At 48.0% G+C, this 15,215-nt stretch overlaps 1 protein-coding gene across 7 annotated transcripts in view; it reads right to left on the bottom strand.

The window, feature by feature from the left end:
- The window catches only part of KIDINS220 (kinase D interacting substrate 220), a 1,251,292-nt gene that overhangs the window by 420,858 nt on the left and 815,219 nt on the right, over positions 1-15,215 (bottom strand). The gene's annotated exons all lie outside the window — the stretch shown is intronic.

Here is a 15,215-nt window from a genome sequence, read left to right as displayed (position 1 = left end):
TTTTTTACTCCTCGGCTCCTATAAATGATGAATAAAGTATTTAGCAATTTGGATTTTGGCCAGATGAATGGCAGCAAAAATATGGTATTCCCACTATTTGAAGACAGTGAACAAAAAAGCCCCGGGGAATGGAAAAGATTGTGTGCCTCTATGAAGGGTCTCAATCTCACCCAAAAAGCAATCCAAAACTGGGAAAAACATGAAGGTTTGGAATTAACACCTAGGATGTGGGATGAAGTCAATACACTAAATCAGTGGTTCCCAAACTTTTTTGACCCTCGGCTCCCTTGAGCTTTTGGCCGTGGCTCCCTATTATGTTACTTTTTTTTGGCAAGTGGTGGGATGTAAGCCCAGCCTCAGGGGTACTTTAATTTTTCTCCCTGAAAATAATTAGGATGAAGCCGATGAAGATATTAAAATCATGGAGTCTGTGAAAGTGTGTCAATGGTAGGCTATGATGTGCGTGACAGGTCGCGGTAAGACCATTTAGGTATTACTTGCATGTAGTCATTTGACTCACAAATGAATTTCGAAGAACTATTGCTTTTACACTAGACTTTGCATGTATGTGTTCATGCGTGTGTGGTGCTCTGTCACTTACATATGTTGAACTATGCAACAAACTGCATTGTTTGCAAAGATGGGGGAAATATGGCATCCCGGCTGAATAGTGTGCTGGTGCAGGTTGTATGAGGAGGCATGTGAAATTCTGGAAGAATGGAATGTAGTGGTGGTAATAACAAAAGGGATCCAATTGGAGGTGCCATGCAAATCCTACAAATAAATATGAAAGTCCAGACTTTACTAGTGTGGCTTTCTTGGGTACTAGTAAGACTGCCAGCACGAGCACTGATACTAGAACCACAGCTAGAATGACAATATTGCAGAAAAACTATCCACAACCTTGCCACCCTCTTCTCACACTTTGAGGCCATTAGATGAGCTAGCCACAATTAAATAAGTCACTTCTGCTGCTTTCCAGAGTAGCATGTGAAAACAGACTGTAGGAGTAGCACATTGAAACAGACCACAGAAACACCCTTTACAAAAGCATATTGCAAAACAGACTACCAAAATCTCCATATTATGTTAACATCTCCCACAAAAATGAATCTTTGCACCTCAAATGCATGTTGATTTTTCATAGAAGCCGGTTTATGTACGGCCCAGATTTTAGCAGATTGTATTTCGAAGACTCTGCAAAAGATATTTGAACAGATTACATTTTCACATGGGGAAAACACTGGTCTTTGCAGCCGTGCCTCACTATGGAAAGGTTGGTGTCTTTAAAATAGGTATCTGGAACATTCCGCATGCTGAGTGGAAGTGGGGTCCAACTAAACATCTGTTTATCTGTTGAGGAATGCATGCAAGCGCATACTTTTTTTTTGTTTTTTTTTTTTGTAAAAACCTTTATTGACATTTCAACAAAAGACAAGTATGGGCCTACAACCCCCGGGGCCGGCCGCTAAGCAGTCAGAGTAACAGAAGCAAAGTTTAATCACAGGCAGCACCTCGGGGAGCAGATTCTCCATGCTAGCATACTCTTGGCCACTGAACAGCCCAAATAGGGACCAGGATACAAAAGGTTTTCATTTTATAATAAGGGATAGAAGGATCAGGTGCCAAACAATTTCCCAGCAGCAAAAAATGGCAGGCAGAATAGTAAACGCCAACAATAAACAGCAATCTATCCAGGCAATGGCGCTAAAACAGGAGGTTCAGGATGTGGAGGAATATCACGGCCATTTGCGCCTGCAGTCCCCTGCCCTAAGACCCAGAAATCACCACGAAAATTGAGGCACACATAAAAAAGCAGTGATTGGCAGCAAAGGAGACCTACCGTGCTGACCCCAGAAAAGAAGACAAAGAAGAATAAGAGAAGAAAAAGGAGGCCATAGAAACAAAGTAAACAACTAAAGAATCCCCTCCCCCAACCCCCCACCCTGCACCTCTGCAGATGAGTACGGCCCCCCCCCCCAGCAGTGTGCCTGTCGCCCCGGAACCAGACCCGAAATATAGAAGAAACAGAGAAAATGGAGTATGAAAGGAAACCCCACCAGACGGGGGAGTAAGAGAGTATTAATAAACTGGAGGAGGGCCTTCAAAACATGCCCCCGGCTTCTCCCTCCCGCACAATATGTTCCTCCCCAAAGCAAACAGTAAACAAACACAAAATCGACCATGGCAAAGAAAAATGGGGAGCATTATGCACCTATTACACTATTAGTTATGTCTTGAGAGCACGCAACCCCTGTGCCTGCCCGCCTGTTGGATGACAACCTCTGAAGGATCAGCCTTATCCTTGGCCACTCTTTGCGAATCCACCCCTGCATACCCATCGACCCAGTGCCATGTCCAATGTTACGAGGAAGAGGAGCGTCCAAAAAAGACCAGGAAGCGACACACACATGTAGGATGAACGTCTCTGGACACCAACACAGTCAACCTTATGGAGGACCATCTTTCCCAGTACTGCCCCAGGATCTGTATTCCACACAAGGTCCAGGAAGGCGGAATCAGCCAGAGCAGGCGACTGTTGCTGGAATATTGCCTGGGTCACCGGAGGTTGCGCGTGGGACAAAGCCACCACCCCCCGCTCAAATCCAAAACCTCCGGAACAGACCGGACCCACAGCCAGCCGATCACACGTTGGCACATTGTCCGAAGTTTCCAGCTTTCCCCTATTCACAGGGGCGGCCACGACACTGTCCTCCTGTGTGAAGTGCGACAAGTCCCTGTGTGCCTGGGGACAGGCAGATCGCAACTGTTCCGACGCTGAAGCAACACTATCAAGCTTTCTCCCCAATACCGAGGCGCCGTGAACCAGGGTGGAATGAAGGGCACCGAGAGCTTCGAGAAGGTCACCGTACCCCAGCCCAGCCCCCGGCGCCCGCTCCGCTACGCTCCTCTGAGGCACACACTCCCAATCCTGCGGAGACCCAGTGTACAGGATGATAGACTCCATCCTAGCAAGATGGCCGCCGGGTAGGTTCATCCCAGATTGGGACCGGGACTCAGGCACAGGCGCATCAAGTTCCATGTCACTGGAAACAGGGTTCCGGGGGCAGACAAAAATATATATCCAGTGTGTGGCCACAGGCAACAGTCATCCCCACCACGGACCAGCGCCCGCGAGAATCCGGGAGCAGCCCGCGGAAATCGGGACGCGTTACGGGCAGCGTCCGGGCAGCTCACCGGCGAAGGCTCAGGCAATTACCGGAGAATCCTGGAATTGCCACCCCGGGCATGCACTCGTTCCGCTACGCTCAGTGGTAGGAATGACCACAGCGAAATTCAGGCCCATATTCGCACCGCTCCGGTACTCCGACTCCACCCAATCACCGATGGCCGCTGTTGTTGAACTGCCGCCCGGCCTTGTTGTCCACCCGAGGTCCCGGTTCCAGGGTTGCACAGGCCGCAAACTTCAAATGGACATTTCTCCGGCGGTACCGCCGCCAGAAACTTCAGAATCACACGATCGGTTGCCGCTCTCAGCCACCAACACGGGCATATAGCGCGGGTTAAGGATCTCATGCAGGATATCTGTGCGGGATGTGGAGGTTCACGGAGCCGGGAGCCTACGCTGCCTTCCCGATCGCCATCTTGGCTCCCCCCTGTTCGCATACTTAATAGTATGTGACATCTGAACACAAAAGCAGGAAAAAGCAAACAGTATCAGCGTTTTTAATGGTTTGTGCTTGTGTTATTTAATTGCGGAAACTTCATAGAATTCTCAGCTCGGGGAGGAGCCAAGATGGCGACCGGGACGGCAGCGTAGACTCCCGGCTCCGTGAACCTCCGCATCCCGCACGGATATCCTGCACGAGATCCTTAGTCTGCGCTATGCGATCGTGTTTGTGAATGAGAGTGGCACCCGAACGTGTGACTCCGAGGTTTCTGGCTGCGGTACCGCCGGAGAAATTTGCATTTGAACTTTGCGGCCCGTGCAGCCCTGGAGCCGGGACCTCGAGTGGACACCTTGGCCGGGTGGCAGTCCAACAACAGCGGCCTGTGGTGACTGGGTGGAGTCGGTCCACCGGAGCGGTGCTAACCTCGGCCTGCATTTCGCCGTGGTCGCTCCCACTGCCAAGCGTAGCGGACTGAGGGCATGCCCGGGGGTGCAATTCTCAGATTCTCCGCTGTTTGCCCCTGCCTTTGACTGTGAGCTGCCCGGACGCCGCCCGTGGCTCGCCCTGATCCTTGCGGGCTGCTCCCGGATTTTCGCGGGAGCTGGTCCGTGGTGGGGACGACTGTTGCCCGTGACCACGCAACGGATAAATTTTTGCCTGCCCCCGGAACCCTGTCTCCAGCGACGTGGACCTCGAGGCGCTTTTCCCTGGGTCCCGGCCCCAATACGGGTCGGGCCTCCCCGGCGGCCATCTTGTTGCGATGCAGCCTACCATCCTGTCCACGGGGTCGCAGCAGGATTGGGAGTGTGCGACTTTTGGGAGTGTGGCGGAGCGATCGCAGAGAGCTGTGCTGGGGTACGGCGACCTCCTGGAGGCCCTTGGTGCCCTTCATTTCTCCTTGGTTCGGGGCGTCGGGGTCTTGGGGAGTAAGCTCGATGGTGTGGCATCAGCGTTGGGACAGTGGCGGCCTGCCTGTCCACAGGTACACAGGGACTTCCCACACTGCACACAGGAGGACAATGTCGCGGCCACCCCTGCGATTAGTGCACAGCTGGACACTCCGGACAGTATGCTACCGTGTGATCGGCTAGCTGAGGGTTTGATCTGTTCCGGAGGTATTGGACCTGAGTGGAAGATGGTGGCCTCGTCCCGTGCACGGCCTCCGGCGACCCAGGGACAATTTCAGCAACAGTTGTCTGCTTTGGCTGATTCCGCCTTCCTGGACCTTGTGTGCAGTGCAGATCCTGGGGCAGCACTGGGAAAGACGTCCCTCCATGATGTGGACTGTGTTGGTATTCAGAGACTTCCACCCCACCTGTGTGCGTCGCTTCCCGGTCGTTTTTGGACACTCCTTTACCTTGGAACATCGGACATGGCGCTGGGTCGAGGGGTAGGCATGGGCAGAATTGCAAAGAGTGGTCAAGGATAAGGTTGATCCTTCGGGGGTGGTCATCTAGTAGACGGGCTGACTCAGGGGTTGCGTACTCTCATGACATAGCCATTAGCATATTAGGTGCATAATGCTCCCCATCCCTTTTTTGATATGGTCGATCTTGAGCTGCTTATTGTTTGCTGTGGGGAGACCTCACCGTGCGGGAGGGAGAAGCCGGGGGTATGTTCTGAAGGCCCTCCTCCAGTTTATTATACTTTCTCTACCCCCCCGTCTGGTGGGGTTCTTTTCTTACTCCTTTTTCCCTGTTTCTTCTATATTTCGGGTCTAGTTCCAGGGCGACAGGCACACTGCTGGGGGGGGGGGCCGTACTCATTTGCAGAGGTGCAGGGTGGGGGGTTGGGGGAGGGGATTCTTTAGTCTGTCATCTCTTTTTCCATGGCCTCCTTTTTCTTCTCCGCTTCTTCTTGTTTTTCTTCTTTTCTGGGATCAGCGTGGTACACCTCCTTTGTTGTGAATCGTTGCCTTTTCATGTGTGCCACAGTTTCCGGGGTGTTCTTGGGCGTTAGGGCGGGGGCCTGCAGGCGCAACTGTTTATGATATTCTTCCCCATCCTGAATTTCCTGTGCCTGCGCCATTGATCCAATAGATTGCTGTTTATTGCTTACGTCTATTATTCTGCCTGCCTCTTATCGCTGTCGGGAAATTGTTTGGCACCTGATCCTACTGTCTTGTTCCATTATAAAATGAAAAACCTTTTTTCTCCTGGTGTCCTACCTGCGCTGCTCACTGGCCGGACTATATTAGCATAAACATTCTGCTCTCCGAGGTGCCGCCTGTGTTCACATTTGATCCTTATTGCTCTGATTGCCTAGCGGCCGGCCCGGGGGGTTGTAGGCCCATACTTGTTATTGTTTGAAATGTCAATAAAGGTTTTTCAAAAAAAAAAAAGAATTCTCAGCTCACAAAAATACAGGTCGAGAGTGCACTGCTGTACACTGAAGGCTTCCGGTTCCCAATCTGTGTGCTTGTTGCACGGCTCCCCTGGCTACTTTTCATGGCGCACTGGGGTGCCACGGCGCACAGATTGGGAACCACTGCACTAAATTGTTGCACGTTAAGAGGAGCCAATTGGCGTTGAATGTTAGTTCTTAGTAAATGGCTGTTATATAGAACCACGCAACTTCTTGCATAAGTCAACCCTAACCTGCCGAATCATTGTTTTCAATGTTTTGATTGCTCTGTTGCCAACTGGGTGCACATGGCCAATGCCCTCTTATCCAGGGATTCTGGAATGAAATATTTCAGTATTTGGGGACTGAATGGCCAGTCAGATTGGTTACTAGTACCTGGCTGAAAGTTTTGCGATAGCTTGAGCTATAGTCCTACCGACAGAATCGGTACTGTCCATACTGCATTTAATAGTAAATTTGGCAGCTTCTCTGCCATCATGTAACACCTGAAGGAGCTTCTGCCAGGCTTCCTCAGACAGAGAGGGCAGACGCTGTGCAACAGTACCATAGGGCATGGGACATTCTACCTAAAACACAGGTGGTGTTTAAAGATCTCAAGGCTGCACTATTAGGAGAAAAGAGACTCCGACCACAATTATCCAACCACCTGGAGTCCTTAATAGGGGGAACCACAGGAAGGGCACTACGGTCTGATGACGCAGTAGCAGCCTGTATCACCAGCCCTTTGTTGGTGGGGTGTTGTATTGTTGGCACACTGTTCCCTAAGAGAAGAGGAAGAAGAAATGCCCAAAACCAGCCCGAATTCCGCTCCGGATTCGGGCTGCAAGCGCGAAAAAGACAGAACTGGCACCAGCAAAGGCGTTATATGGACTCTGCAGATGTCACATCCACTGGACCACATCGCTGCAGAGTCGCTCGGTCCCCTCTGCCAGCACGCAGATGTTCTGTGGGGAAAAAGATTCTCGGATCCAGTCTGGCGCCTGGGGAAGATTAGTAAGTAAGGAAACTGCGGCTTGATGTCTCTATCAGATGCAAAACAGACAGATGGCTCTCCGAGAGCTGCTCTGATGTAAGTGGCAGGTGCATTGGGGCGAAAGGAAATGGTAGGGTGTAGCCCCATTGGACAATTTGGAGGACCCATCTGTCGGATGTAATGCTGTGGAGTGGTCATTGGAAAAGCATTCGGGTTGACTGTTGGTGGACGCCTCCACCACCAAATGCTCAAGGACAGGATGGCAAGTTAAAAAGTCAGGCTCACCTGGAGCTAGTCTATGGCAACACTGAGTTAAAAAGTCAGTGTTGCCTGGAGGTCGTCTATGGTGACAGGGAACCTGTTTGATTGATCGGAGGGCTAGAACTTGCCTAAGTGCCCAACAGAGTGTACATGAGGGCCTCAGTGAAGGGCAGAAGAGGTTTGGTAGGTGTCTGGCCAGGCTGCAGGACATCAATGAGGACATTTGTTTTTATCTCCATAGTAGGGATGTGGAGGTCAAGGACCTCAGCAGTCCTCAGAATCACAGTGGCAAAACATGTACTCTCTTACATAGCTGGTCCAGAGGAAGACACCAACCCAGCATCAGGTGAGGTATCTAACTCACAGGTATCCAGTAATTTCATGTACCAAGTGTCTTATCATAAGAGTAAGAGCGTAAATTCTCCTGTATACCCTCCATTGTTGCCTCCACATGGCTGGCTCTGGTCAGAGTCAAAGCTAACAAGTAAGTGTATGGTCTGTGCGCAGCAGTGCAGTAGCGAAATAGTGGCTAAGTCTCAGGGATTGAGTATTGGCTGCAGCACATTGGAATCTGGGCACAGTCTCAATCAAGATGAAAATCTTTCCTTTCATTCCACGTGATCTGCAGAAATCCGAGATCTCTACACTCATTCTGTCTAAAATGGATTACTGCAGTGCGTTAGTCTCTAATAACCAGAAAAGATTTTGAAACAAATTGCAGATCCTTGAGAACGAGGCTGTCCTGCTGCTTCTGGACATTCCCAAACATTTCCCTCTGCTACACAGGCTTCCCATTAAAAAATGGATAGATTTTAAGGCCCTCTGCATTGCGTTTAAAGCATTATATGACTCGGGACCTGACTACCTCAAACAATGTTTTTAACGGTACCTTCCCAACAGATCCTTGCGCTGCTCCTCTGCATTCAATCTTATGATACCCAAGATCAAAAGAGCCAATAGGGGAGCTAGAAGTTTTCTAGCCCGCACAGCCAGGCTGTGGAATTCAATGCCGCCGGATCTTAAGAATAAATTGCACCTGTTTTCTTTCAGAAAAGCCCTAAAAACCTGGCTTTTCAAACAGTAGTCTTTCTTCAGGACCATAACCCATTTTCTGTTTTGAGGTACTTACACTTCCTTCTGAGCAACAGCGCACTTGACACCCTGGGGTAATAGAGTGCTCTACAATATTTTTTTACAAACAATTGGTCTCAGATTTAGCCACTGAGTGTGTGTAATCATTTCTTGCCTGAGTGTATACAATAAATGAATGCTTAACACAGCCCTCTGATAAGCCTAACTGCTCACCCACACTACCACAAAAGACAGCATTAGTATTATCTACTTTAGTCTCTGTAAAATCTCTAGGGATCCACTGGACTCTGTACACACTATAACATACTTTGGGATAGTATATACAGAGCCAGCTTCCTACATCGTAGTAGACATTGTCCTACTTCTATATCACTGCAGTGTGCTGAATCAAGGCAGTAGTGCTGCATGAAAGTACGTACGCTCTTCCAAGTTGCAGCACAGCAGATCTTCTCCAAAGTGATTCCTACGAACAGGGCGGCTGTAGTGGAAACTGGTCTTGAATAGTGTGCCTTCGGATTAGAACACAGAGGCGTGACCGCCTTGGAGGGGCAAAATGGAATAGTTGTAGCGATCCATCTAGCAATGGTCGCTTAAGTCACAGGCCTGCCCAGCTGAACTTGGCCATAGGACACGAAGAGCTGTTGTAATCTACGAAATTGGTTGGTGCGATGCAAATAAAACTTTAAAAATCTCTTTAGGTCCAAAGCGCGCAGAGACTGTTCCGCTGGAGTGGACGGATTGGGAAGAAAGGTGCGCAGAATGACGGGTTCATAAAGATGAAACTGTGAGGGCACCTTTGTTATGAACTTTGAGTTAGTACGAAGGATGACAGTATCATCTGTAAATCAGAGAAGGTGGGTACTTTTCAGGTAAGGAATTTGAGGTCTGCCTTATGAATTGGCTCGAACAGTGGTTTGATGAGTTGAGAAAAAATTAAGATGCCACTCCAGTGGGGAAGGTCTAACGGGAGGAAACACTCAGAAAAGGCCCTTCATGAACTGTTTACTTATTGTTGTGGAGCAAGTGATGGAACCTGAGAAGAACATCTATATCCCCTGATCCACTAGATGCCAGCAAGCGCTGCAGAAAGTATATTGGACTTAGTGGAAGGGTCAGTGCTGTTCAAATCATATTAGAATGATATGTTAAAAATCACGAACCTTTGTTTTAAAAACGCTACAGTAAAACTGATTAACAGTGTATTATTCTCCCACTTACTCGCACAGAGCTGGTAGGGAAGTCTGGGGTCAGTTGCCAGCCTGCACGCCTCGGTCCGACTCGGTGATAGTAGCCGTTGAGCGGAGGGCGGACAGGCAGACCCAGCTACTTCCACAATACGAGCGGTTAGCGCTCTAGCGTTTCGAGCTGCGAGGACTACAAAGGCTGCTCGTCACTCTGAGCGCGCAGAGGTCGCGCGCAGGGGTGTGCCTAAGAACGCGCCTAAGACAAGCCAAAGAGAAGCCCGTCTGCGCCCGTCCGCGACTGGACGAGGCTAGGGGCTAGAGGATATGGCCCTCATATCTGCTCGCCCCGCTGACCAGATTATACCCCGGGTAAGATTTTCGAAACTGGAGCTACTACGTATTTGGACGCCACCGCTCCAGGGTTGCTCAGGAGGAGGAGGAGTATCTCCAGAGGGACCATTTGCATGTCGCAAATGTCAATATCAAGCCCTTCATTGTCCTTTGCGTTGTATTTCACATGATATCATTACCCGAAAAATAGTCTCACAGGGCCTGTTAAAAAGCAGAAACCTTTTGTGTAACATCAGATCACTGTCTAAACATTACAGTGAAGTATGGGACATGATTTTCTCGGTGCAACCGGAACTCTGCTATCTGACAGAAACCTGGCTAAAACCCCACTCGGTCCCAGCTATTACATTAGGGATTCCACAAGGCTACAAAATAGTCAGGTTAGATCGTCCAGTTAAGATTGGGGGAGGTATTGCGATTGTATATAAAAACAATCTATCGATCACCATTTTAGAAGAAATTAGTATTCCAGAGCTAGAAATTCTGGTTTTTAAAGTCTGCATCTCTAACAAAACTAGCTATAAAGGGGCACTAGTGTATCGTCCCCCAGGTCCCTGTGCCGGCTTTAACATCTTATTGCTGGAGATACTAGCTAGACACATTGACTCTGAGAATGAATTTATACTCCTAGGAGACTTCAATGTGCACAGTGATCTGAAGGATAATGGAGATGCACAGTCCTTACTGACTGATCTTTCTTTGTTTGGACTAACTCATATGAACACTGGTCCTACACACTTAGCAGGTCACACCCTGGACCTCATTTTTACTAATAAATCTACCACCATGACATGTGTTCCTCCAACACAAGTAAATTGGACAGATCATTTCGTTCTGGAATTCCATACCTCAAATCCAGGTAAAGCCCCCTCGCAGGTGCACACCTTTCCTACTAGACGCAGGCAATGGCATAAGGTCTCCCCTGAAGTATTCCAGGAGCAATTTACCGTACCTCTCATTGGCTCTGCAGATGATGTTGATACGGTTTTAGCCAATTATAATCAGGCCATTCTTAAAGCGGTCGATTGCATTGCCCCTATGAAAACGTTTAAATCACGCCTAGCTCGTAAACAAGAAGCATGGTTTTCGGAGCATTTAAAATCACTTAAACAACTGGCTAGGAAGCTAGAAAGGGTGTGGAGAACGACCCATGGGGAAACTAACAGGAATCATTATTGGGCAGCTCTCACCACCTATCACAAAGAAATTAGATGCGCCCGAAAAGCTCATATAGAGTCTCTTCTCTCTGCCGCAGGAAATACTCCCAGGATTCTATACCAAACCCTCCAGTCGTTTGTGAAACCAGCTGCTTGCGAAACTTCTGAACTAGCATCACAACAACTATGCAACGAAGTCGCTCAGTTTTTCACCAACAAAATAAATAGGATACATGATGACATTACTAGATCCAATCTATCCATCACAGGAGATACGCCCTCACTCTGGGAAGAAGGAAAAGAATCAGGATCGATGGCCTTGGATTCCTTTCCCCCCATCTCCCTGGTAGAGACTGAATGCTATTTAGGCCAGATTAAGAGTGGGAACCCCTCAGACATCATCCCGGCCAGAATTGTACCGATAGTAGGTAAGACTCTTAGCCCACAGATTCAATGTCTCGTGAATTTCTCATTGATGGAGGGTCAAGTTCCTAGGGAATGGAAGAAAGCATTAGTAAGGCCTATCAGGAAAAACCCCTCCATTCCCTGGACTGATATGTCTAATCTTAGGCCTATCTCCCTACTTCCTTTTTTGGGGAAACTTATAGAGAAACACGTCAATAAACATGTACCAAACTATATTGAACAGACTGGTAGGCTAGACAGCTCTCAGTTTGGCTTTAGACCAAAACATAGTACCGAATCTGCCCTGTTATCGGTGACAGATGATCTTCACATGTACCAGGACATAGGATATTCTGTTATCCTGGTACTATTAGATTTGTCGGCAGCGTTCGATACGATATCCCATAAAATCTTAATCGAACGCTTGACTATGATCGGCATTGAGAGCACAGCACTAGCCTGGTTAAAGAGTTTTTTATCTAACCGTACCCAAGCTGTCAACATGGGCTCATTTCGGTCAACTGAGACTTGCATCACAAAGGGGGTGCCACAGGGCTCTTGTCTGAGCCCGACTCTTTTTAACATCTATGTGGCACCCCTGGCCAGAATTCTGAGAGACTTTGGGTTCATCCCCGTCTCCTACGCGGATGATACCCAGCTCTTATTCCCTTTCAAAAAGATCACACATGAAGTGAAGACGGCCTTTTCCGAAGGCATGAAGGCTGTGGCAAATTGGATGACATCGAACTATCTCCAATGCAATGTAAATAAGACCGAAGTTGTGCTTTTTGGGGAGGTAAGAACGTTGTGGACACCGGACTGGTGGCCATGTGAGCTTGGCCAAGTGCCAGAACCTAAACAGGTAGTAAAAAACCTAGGGGTTTGTCTCGATCGAGAGCTCACTTTCAAACAACATGGCAACTGGGTGGTTGGCCAATGTTTCCATGTTATTGGACTCATACGAAAAGTCTTTCCAATTCTACCGGACTCCATCAGAAAAACCGTGGTACAGGCACTAGTGTTGAGTCGCCTGGATTACTGCAATGGACTTTTGCTGTCAGCCAATGAGAGTGTCCTAGCAAAACTCCAGGTGATACAAAATACTGCAGCGAGGCTTGTGCTGAACGCCCCTCCAAGAACGCCATCAAAGTCCCTCCTGGATAAATTACACTGGCTTTCAGTCCACAAGAGAATAAATTTTAAGACTTGTTGTCTGATCCATAAGAGCCTACATGGATTTGGACCTTCCCATTGGAAGGATACATTTATCCCATACAATCCCACACGTTCTCTCAGGTCAAGTAGCCAACTTTTATTGAAAATACCAATCACAAAGAATGTCAGACAAGGTGGTAAAGCTCTTTCGGTTGTCGGACCAACTTTGTGGAATAAACTTCCTCTTGAGCTCAGGCAATGCCCAGAACATCTTAATTTTAGAAAAAAACTCAAAACATTTCTATTTTAATTGAATTGAACTGTATGCTGATCTGTTACTGCTGGTTTCTCTTTCTTTCTATTTCTTTTTTCTGAGCGCAGAGATACTCTGTATAGAGTCGATTCTAGCGCGTTACAAACCATAAATAATAATAATAATAATAATAATAATAATAATATCTGGATATCGCTGCAAGATGTACCCTAACAGATGCACGCACCAGACCTGAACGAGCACGAGAGAGAAGATATGGCAAGATCTGTCCTGGTGGTGCCTCCAGAGGGTGTAAGTTGCGTTGCTGGCACCGTAAACAGAACCTTTTCCACTTTAGTCTGTATGATCTATTGGTCGATTGTGCTCTAGCACTTGCTAAACTGTCCTTGCATTACTGGGGAATGTTTACATCTCAAAATTCATGTAATTCAGGAGCCACACATATAATTGCAGAGAGCGTGGATACGGGTGCAGAACTTGGTCCTGGTTCATTGTCAGGAGTGTTTGTTTGATCTGCAGTTGAATTGGCCTGGACTCCGAAATCAGGAGGAGTTGGGTAAACCAGTACTGCCCTTGCCACCAGGGAGCAATTAGGTTCAGACAGCATCTCTCCAGCCTCATTTTGCTGAGAATCCTTGGGATCATGGGGATGGAGGAATAGTGTATGCATAAATACCGGACAATCTTATCAAAAAGGCATTCCAGCATGATCCTGGGAGCGGGTGCCGACTGGTATAACAACGGCATTTGCTGTTGAGGCTGGTGGTGAAGAGATCTAGATGCGGTTTGCCCTAAAGGTGAAAGATTTTGTCCAACTCCTGTTGGTCTAGCTCACATTCATGGCAACATCAAAGGATCTGCTGTGCGTATACGCTAGCGTATTCCTTGTTCCTGCAACATGCTCCACTTTGAGAGTGATGTTGTGAAGTGTCAGCCACTCTCAAAGGTCCTGAGCCGACAAGGAAAGAGTAAGGGTTCCTCCTTGCTTGTTCACATAGGGCATGCTGGTCGTGTTGTTGGTACGAACTAGCACTGATCCTTGTATGTGAGGCAGGAATGCTTGGAGAATGAGGAAGATGCCTTTGAGCACTAGGCAGTGTATATGCAGTGGCCTTTGGGATGCAGACCATTTGCCTTGGATTTGGAGATACTGAAGATGATCACCCCACCCTTCAAGGGAGGAATCTGTAGAAATGACGCAGTCTGGTATTAGTGGCAGAAAGGTGAGACCTTTGGTGATGTGGTAACATGTGGGCCCACCAGATCAAAGCTTGAACCATTTGTGATGTTATTTTTTATACGGTCGTCAAACAACCCCTGTTTGAATCCACTGAAGTACTAACTCTTCCTGCAAAGATCTCATTTTCAGGCGTGCTAGGGGCAAGAGAATGATCGCGGATGACATCATCCATAGCAATGATTTGTACTGATGCACTTTAGGGGACCTTATTTTGGAAAGCTTGAGAGTAAATTGCACTAGCTTGTGCTTTCTTTCTAGAGACAAAAAGGCATTGTCTTGCGTGGTATCGAGAGTGGAACCTAGAAATGCGATACATTGACTTGGTATAGGAGATGACTTTTGAAGATTTAATGTGGGGTCCAATTTGCGAAAAAGAGTAACGCAGTCCAGGGTGACCTTTGCAACTTGCACTGACGTCTGCGCTTTTAGGAGCCAGTCGTCCAAGTAGGAGACGACTTGGTGACCGCATTTCCTGAGGAAAGCTGCAACTGGTGCAAGGAATTTTGTGAAACTTTGAGGGGCGGATTTGAGGCCAAATGGTAGGACCTTGAACTGGATGTGTATGCCAGCTACTGTGAAGCAATGGTACCTCTGATGATTCATGAGATGCAGTATGTCCGATAGAGTGACCAAGTGTAAGGATTGCTTTTTAGAAATTCGTTGAACTCTCTTAGGTCTGGAATGGGTCTCCATTGACCTGATTTCTTCTTGACTCGGTAAAAACGAGAGTAGAAACACATGTTCCTCTGACTGAAGGGTACCTGCTCGATTGCATCCTTGGTGAGCATGATCAGAGCCTCTTGTCGTGATAAGTAAAGCGTTGTTTGGAGGTTTTTGAATGAAATCCACGGTATGACCATAGGTTTGGAGATCTAACCACCACTTGTTCTTTGTAATTTTCATCCACTGGGGCAGATGATTCGAGATGTTCGCACCCATAGGGACGGGTGAAGGGATAGAAGCTGGCACTGAATCGAGTTCACTGCTTGCGCAAGACATCTCTGAACTGCGCAGACTGCTTGCGCCCAGTTGTTAGTCTTGAGAAGGCAGCAGAAGGTGGATGGCGGTACTGCCGCTTGTGATATGGAGGTCTCTATTGGGACTGATAGGGCTGATATTGATGGTAT

The sequence above is a fragment of the Triturus cristatus genome, chromosome 6 (genome assembly GCF_964204655.1).
Source record: "Triturus cristatus chromosome 6, aTriCri1.1, whole genome shotgun sequence".
NCBI lineage: Eukaryota > Metazoa > Chordata > Amphibia > Caudata > Salamandridae > Triturus > Triturus cristatus.
Note: the sequence above shows the minus strand (reverse complement) of the source record. Positions and strands in the feature narration are given on the sequence as shown.